This window comes from Myotis davidii, unplaced genomic scaffold (assembly GCF_000327345.1).
Source record: "Myotis davidii unplaced genomic scaffold, ASM32734v1 scaffold453, whole genome shotgun sequence".
Lineage (NCBI taxonomy): Eukaryota > Metazoa > Chordata > Mammalia > Chiroptera > Vespertilionidae > Myotis > Myotis davidii.
The window spans coordinates 2,718,537-2,726,739 of NW_006285234.1; positions in this window are offsets into that span (position 1 = coordinate 2,718,537).

Sequence of the window (8,203 nt, forward strand, 5' to 3'; positions counted from 1 at the left end):
GCTTATCTACTTTCCTGGTGAATACATCCAGATAATGCAGCGGAGGCAAGAATAACACAGAAGTGGTGATCTGTCCTCAGCACATCCTACCGACAGGTATCATTACTGCTGGTTTCAACTTTGGCGACTTGGAAAAGGTGACGTCTGGCAGGTCTCTCCACCGAAGAATTACAATTTTTCCCCTTGGCGATTCTTGCCTGTCATTATTATGCCAGGCGGCTCCCCCGCTTCTCAATATGTAGATACATATGCTCTATACATAATATCCACGGACATGTGTGTGTTTACATAACCCATTATTTCCATCAGGATGGACTCATGGATACTTACTTTATTCTATGAGTTATAATCCATTACTATCAATATTTCTTTGTTCATTTATTTGTTTGCCAAAAGGACCCCCGACCTGGCCTTTGGGAGCACCTTGGAGTTAGCCCGTGTCCTGACAGCCCCCATCATCTCTGAACACTCCTAGCTTCCTGGGAGTTTCATACCCCAAAATCCTCTGTCCCTCTCTACTCATCCCGCCCCTCCCAGGCCCACGGGCTCCCTGGAGCCCTACTCACCTTGCTCAGGAGCGCCCCCTGACGCCAACCGCGGCCGCTGTCGCCCCGACAGCCTCCGTCTACCCGACACCCTTGGTCACCTCGCGCCCGCGACCTCCGCTGGCACCGGAGGTCCTGAGTTCGAGCCTCAGAGAGGGCACAGGCCTTTTGCTTGGCGGCGCCCGGCAGACACGTGATTCCACCTCCCGGGAAGGGTGAAGCCGCAGCCGCGGCAGTGAGCGTGCCCCCCGCTCCCGAGAACACAGGTAAGAGAACACGGTGTTGGCGCTGCGGCGGGGAAATGGACACATCGCGGCCAAGAGGTGCCATCCCTTTTGCGACGTCTGCGCAGATCAACCTCCTGGGCCACTGGTCCCTTTCCCTCCAGCCCCTTTTCTGGGAGCAAGGCCGTGCCCCGGGTTCTTGTCTCCGGACTGTGTCCTCGCTCCCTCCAGCTCCGCTTTCAACAGGCGGGAGCCTCGGGCAGCCAGTGCGGGTCCCCCACGTGGCCCGAGAGCGAGGTGGGGCGGGGCTTCGCTGACCCGGAATGACCAAGCTCTAACCAGTTTTAGCTGAATTCTTCAATTCAGGTGTTTGTTCTTAGGAAGTTTATACTTGAGCCAAATTGACAACACATGCCAGGGAGCTAGATCTGAATGTTCCCTGAACCTTTCAGTTTTCGATTATTCAGTTTTACAGTAGCTTCCGGTTATGTTGTGATCTAGTCTCTAGTAGTTATTTCTTCATTTCAAAAATAGGGACATTTCCAGTTTTCATTTCATTATTCATTTGTCTTAATTGCATTGTGGTCATGAAATATATTCTGTAAGAGTTAAATCCTCTGAAACTTATGACAGTTTATGGTCAAGTTTTATAAATGCTTTGTGTATGTGAAAAATATATACTCTAGTGATTGTATGAATTATTCTGAGTTTACTCATTATGTTATTCAACTCTTCTATATTCTTATTATTTTGTCTGTTTACTGGTTACTGAGAGAGAGATTTGTCTATTTCTGACATTTTTTCTTTATCAATATGAAACTATTAATAAATGCATAAAACATAATGGAATTTTTGTATCTTCCTGTTAGATTTATGAAGTGTTCACCTTTATCTGATATTGCTCTTTGTTTTAGAGCATATGTAATCTAAAATTAATATATCAGCTTGCTTGGATTTACTACTGGTTACTGAGAGAGAGATTTGTCTATTTTTGACATTTTTTCTTTATCAATATGAAACTATTAATAAATGCATAAAACATAATGGAATTTTTGTATCTTCCTGTTAGATTTATGAAGTGTTCACCTTTATCTGATATTGCTCTTTGTTTTAGAGCATATGTAATCTAAAATTAATATATCAGCTTGCTTGGATTTAGCATGTACACAAAATATCTCATTTTCATCCTTTTTGTATCCTTATGTTTTAATATATTTTAAACACATACATCTGAGAATTTTTAAAATCCAGTCATATATAAACACATTAATAGGAATATTTACTTACATTCACTATAATTGCTCATATATTTGGATTTAAACCTCGATGGACATTACAAATTTTGGAGTCTATTTGTTCCTATAGCCCAGTAGGATAGATCTACTATTGGCTTCTACCCTCCGTATCATATTTTTACATGGATGCTAATTATATTATTTAGAGCAGTGGTTCTCAACCTGTGGGTCACGACCCCTTTGGCGGTCGACCGACCCTGTCACAGGGGTCGCCTAAGACCATCCTGCATATCAGATATTTACATTACAATTCATAACAGTAGCAACATTACAGTTATGAAGTAGCAACGAAAATAATTTTATGGTTGGGTCACAACATGAGGAACTGTATTTAAAGGGCCTGAAGGTTGAGAACCACTGATTTAGAGGCACACTGGCAACAGCAGGGTAGGCAAACTATAGCCAGCAGATCAATCTGGCCACTGCTTGTTTTTATACATACAGTTTTATTGGAACACAGTCCCACACATTCATTTATGTATTGTCTTTGGCTGCTTTCACGCTACAGCAGAGGAGTTAAGATTTGGGGCAAAGCCTAAAATATTTATTACCTGGCCCTTTTAAGTTTGTTGTTTCCAGGGCTACAGTAACAAATAGTCTCCAAAATTTATAACAGCTCTAACATAAGTTTATTTCTCGTCCATGTAACAATCCAAAGTGCGCAGCTTTTCTCCATATTTGATTTGTGGAAACAGGATGCTTCCACCTCATGGCTCTACAATCCTCTAGGGCAGTGGTTCTCAACCTTCCTAATGCCGCGACCCTTTAATACAGTCCCTCATGTTGTGGTGCTCCCCAACCATAAAATTATTTTCGTTGCTACTTCATAACTGTAATTTTGCTACTGTTATGAATTGTAATGTAAATATCTGATATGCAGGATGTATTTTCATTGTTACAAATTGAACATAAAGCATAGTGATTAATCACAAAAATCAATATGTAATTATATATGTGTTTTCCAATGGTCTTGGGCGACCCCTGTGAAAGGGTCGTTTGACTCCCAAAGGGGTCACGACCCACAGGTTGAGAACCACTGCTCTAGGGCTTCCATGCCATTCGCTTTGGGTTGGTAGAAGAGGACAGAGAACCTGGAGGGGACACCCCTACTCCTTTAGCCTTGGCCCAGAAATGGGACCCATTCTTCTCTCATCATTAGTCAGCAAGAATTAGGTACCCAACAACATCTCAATGCAAAGATGGCACACTTAACCCTTGGCGGTCGTATTAAATTTGGACATGGGTGTCGTACTGGTCGGAATTAATTTCCATTGAAAGAGCAGTGATACATAACATGCAAGATGATGAAGGATAAACAAGATTTATTAATTCTTTTTTGGAACTACGCCACTACTAGTAGAATCACTACAAACGTTATCACTTTCTACATCAGAGTCAGTATTCAAGGTGCCAATATAAAACTCTTCATTGTTACTTTCAGATTCGTAGTACACTTCTTTAGGTAACTTTCTTTTTGCCATGACACTTAAGAGCTTTCAGAGAAATTATGAACTGATACAGGAATGAAAAGAGTTAAGATTCGTACGGTTCCTTGCTGTGGTGGCTGAGAGCAGACATACGACCGGAACGGTAAAAAAGCTTTGGTGGCTGAGAGTAGACAAACGACCACAAAGGGTTAATCCATGGCTTTGCAGTCTCCTCCCAGTGACAACTCTAAGCTACAGACTTGAGTGGGCAGCGATCTCGACTCTCGGTCATGCCAACACCAAGCAACAGGTGGCAGGATGGGAGAGGGATAGAAAGCAGGCCTAGCTGGCTTGTTTGGGGAGCTGGGGCTTTTTCAACTTGGGGAAGGCCAGAAAAATTACATCATCACATCCTCAAACATGAGGAAGCTGACACAAACTGTAGCTTTTCACCAAATGCCGGAATTAGGATCAGGACTTGCGAAGACTCAGATGAAATGAGGTATTGTGAATCAGGAAGCTAAAAGGAGAGCCTTTCTCGGGATATGGTTAGACCAGCTCATGGAGACTCAGCCTGGGCCGGGCTGCTCAGTAGGTTGGAGACCGTCCCGTACACTAAAACGTTACCGGTTCGATTCCCAGTCAGGGCCCATATGGGAGGTAACCGATCAATATTTCTCTCACATCACTCTCTCCCTTTTTCTTTATCCTCAGGTGAGGATTAACAAAAGAGTTGAGCATTGTTGATCTACCAACTCCAATACATAACTTGAAAATTTGTACATATACACACATTTCTTCTTAAGCCTTCTTAAATTCCAAGAATTCCCTGCATGCACCCCCCTCCCCCCCAAAAAAGTTACAAACCAAACTAAGTCCTGCTCTAGCGGGATTGGCTCAGTGGATAGAGCATTGACCTGTGGACCCAAGGGTCCCGGGTTTAATTCCAGTCAAGGGCACGGACCTGGTTGCAAGCTCCTCCCCGGTCCTAGCCCTGGTCAGGGCTTGTGCAGGAGGCAAACAATGAATGCGTTTCTCTCACATCAATGTTTCTCTGTCTTCCCATCTCTCTTCCATTCTCTCTAAAATCAGTCAAAAAATATCCTCAGGTGAGGATTTAAAAAATATAAAGAAAGAAGAAAAAATTTCTAAAAAAAACCTAAGTCCTTCCCTACCCTGGATTTGCTGACTGGGGGCATAAGGAATCCACCACAATGAAATGCGTATCCAGGCCATTCTAGTTTTTGCTTTTCTATTTTATTAGTTATAAAGGCAAGTTTCCCCACCAAAACCCAGCCATCGTTGGTGGAGAAATAACAAAGTGAAAAATCCCTAAGCTGTACACTAAAAACCTGGGCGTGCAGGCCAGGAGAGGGGAACAGACAGGTGACCTGCCATCGAGGAGGTGGAGGCAGGAAGCGTTGGAAGCTGGTCAGCGCCCAAGGTCACCTCTCAGCATGCTGCTTTCTCTGGGTCTTCACCAGCAGGACCCGACACCCAACCTTCAATACAAGAGCTGGTAAACCGTGGCACAGTTTCTGGAGCCTGTGACCAGATACTGGTTGTCGGAGGACACGTCGCAACACAGGACTTCTGTAGACTCCTCCTCCTAGGGGAAAAGAGGTGCCAAAAAAGGTCCTCTATGCAGGGGCCAGACGTGGGCCAGAGATGAAGGTTTCATTTAGGGCTCTTTCAAGGCTCAGCGTAGACCTGAGGCTCAGTTTAGAGGCAGGGCCAGGTCTCGGGGCTCATGGTGGAGCCCCTGAGTTTACAGGGCCTCAAGTCCTCATCCCCCCACCACCACCCGCATCTATTAAATGGCCCTGGGTGCCATCTCAGAGGTCCTCTCCAACACTGCCTCTGGGGCCTGACCCACTGGGATCTAGGAGTACAGCTCCTAGTACGGGGTTTTCACACCCCTCCTTCCAGTACCTCAAACAACCTTTGTAGATAAGGTGCAGATAAGCAGTAGATTGACTCATCCATTGTGGTCACAAAATAGCTCCCTGCAAAGGAAAAACAGATGAAGGGCCAGATACTGCATTCTAGTCCCGCTGTTCCCAGCCGGACTAGGGAAGAGGTTTCTCTGCCTCGGTTTCCCCAAATATAAAAATCAGAGACACAGCACGAACCATTCCCCGTCTGCCCCCACCCGCCAGCCCCACAGAGGATCACGGTGAGCATCGCTGAACAGGACAGCAGCTGGGGCTTCGTGCCTCTTCCGTCTGCCCGTGTCTTCAGGCTGCCACTCTGCAGGGGAAGCAACCCTTTCTGACAGCCAGGAAGGAAAGGGGCGAGGAGAGAGAGAAGACAGGAAAGGTAGCCGGGCTATCAGAGGGAGAGACACTGGTGGGGTTGGGAGTGGGGGGTGATGCAGGGGTGAGAGCAGTGGCAGAGCAGACACCTGGATCTCTGTTTGGCCAGTGTTGGGGCTGGAGAGGGAGGAACAAGAGTCTGAAATAGTCTGGGCCCAGACTTTAAAGTGAGTAGACACCCCAAAGTGTCCAGGACACCCCGAGGTGTTGCCCGGCTTCTCACGCACCAGAGGCGGCAAACTTGAGGTTGTGGTGGTGGACGTATTTATGTATGACGGCCTTAAACGCCTCCTTCCGGTGCGTGTGCAGGATGATGACGTCACTGGTCCGCAGGCCCACTAGCAGCCACTCCTCGCTGGGGTCGTGGGCAATGCTGAGGATCTGTGGGGAAGGAGGTGGAGTCAGGGCTCCGAGCTGCCAACTCCATCCTTTGTGCCCACCTCCAAGCTCAGGTCCCGCTCCTGCAGGCACCCACAGCTCCCAGGCCCTGGGGGCCGCACTCAGCCAGCTGGGCCCAGCCAGGCACCTCATGGTGGAGGTTGTATTGCTGCAGCTTCCGGCAGCTCCTCAGGTCCCAGGAATACAGGCTGGTGTCTTCGCCTCCGGTCCAGAACTTATTGCCCGTGATATCCACACACCGGGACCCATATTCAGGGACTTCGTGCTTCCTGGTGGGAAATAACTCAGAGGTTTGTGTTTGGTTGGGACCCCCAGGAGTTTTGGGCCCAGGAAGGCCCTAACAGTGGTTCTCAACCTTCTGGCCCTTTAAATACGTTCCTCATGTTGTGACATAACCATAAAATTATTTTCGTTGCTACTTCATAACTGTAATGTTGCTACTGTTATGAATCATAATGTAAATATCTGATATGCAGGATGGTCTTAGGCGACCCCTGTGAAAGGGTCATTTGACCACCAAAGGGATCGCGACCCACAGGTTGAGAACCGCTGCCCTGGAAGGCCCCCAGATATATTCTCCACACTCACTCACTTAGTCCTGCCGCACAGAGGGGAGAATGAGGTCCAGAAAGGACACATGCCTTCCCGCCCTCAGGGCATACCTGATCAAGATTTGGTTCTGCAGATCCCAAATCTCAACGAATCCTTTGAAACAAGCCAAGCCGATCTGGGCATTGGAGGAGATGGCCAGAGAGTAGCATATGGGGCCTGCGGAGGCCAGCTGTGCCCGGATGCGGGGTGTGGGTGCCAGATCCCAAAGCGTCAGGGTCCGGGACACCCCCCCGGTGATCAGGCTCTGCTCGTCGGGGAACAGCTTGCAGCTGAGGACACAGTTATGACGGTCCTGTAGGGACGGTCACACGCTCACATCACCTCCACAAAGCACAGGCTGCGAGGCTCCTGACGGAATCGCGTCTGGGTGCCCTGAGCCCGCATAGCACAGCCCTCACCTGGAAGTTCAGCTGGGCCTGCGGGGCCTTGTTCCAGGTACGCAGGGCACTCTCGTCCCACACCCTGATGTAGCCGTGGCCACACGTGTACACGTGGTGAGTCGAGCTGCTGATGGCAATGGCACAGACTTTCTTGCCGTGGCAGAGTCTGCCCACCTTCCAGGACTTGCGTGGGATCCTCTGCCTGACCACCACTTCGTCTGCCACGGGAGGCTGGGAGAGGAGAGGGTGGTGGCCTTGAACAGCCATCGCCCTGGGCCCCCCTCATCCGTGGGGACTGCCTGCCCCTGTCCTCTGACTACATTCCTAGCCATTCACCCAACAGCTCCCCTCTCACCCCCAGGCAGGATCGTGTCCTCAGCTGGGGACCCCAGCCCCCTGACATCTTCTGCGCTAGCCCAGGTCAGGCCCAGGCCGCCTCCGCGATAAGCAGGGCCACGTTTCTGAGACCATTCTGAGTGCCAGCAGCGAGGGCAGAGCCTGGCTCAGAGCCGCCACGGGGGCAGCTCTGGAAGTGACTGTGAGCGGAGGCCCTGAGTACTGGTGGCAGGAGAAGCGGGGAGCCACAGGACCCCCGCCACCTATGGGAGAGCGAGCGAGTGTGGACACTGCACACCCTCACCTTCTTGTTTGGGGGGAACGGGGAAGAGAAAGATCCCAAGTTTTTGTTTTTAAAAAACAAGACACTTACAATTGCTCTGAGGAAGGACCAGACTTCGTCACTGGGAGGAGGCGAAGAACAAGGCAGGCCTGCAGGGAAGTATCGATGCCCACGGCTCATGGAGAGGGCAGCGGACAGCCTGCTCTCCTGACGCCAGGGCCTCTCTCCCAGGCCCCATCTGAGCACCTTGAGCTGCCACCCTCCCTGCCCACACTGTCCCGGTTGCACTTACCAAACTCGAATCCTAGTAAGCTGCTGGGACAAAGGGAGAGGGGGAGGGGGGAGACAGAGCATGAAATGGAGGGCTCCCTGCTAGGATGCCTCGCC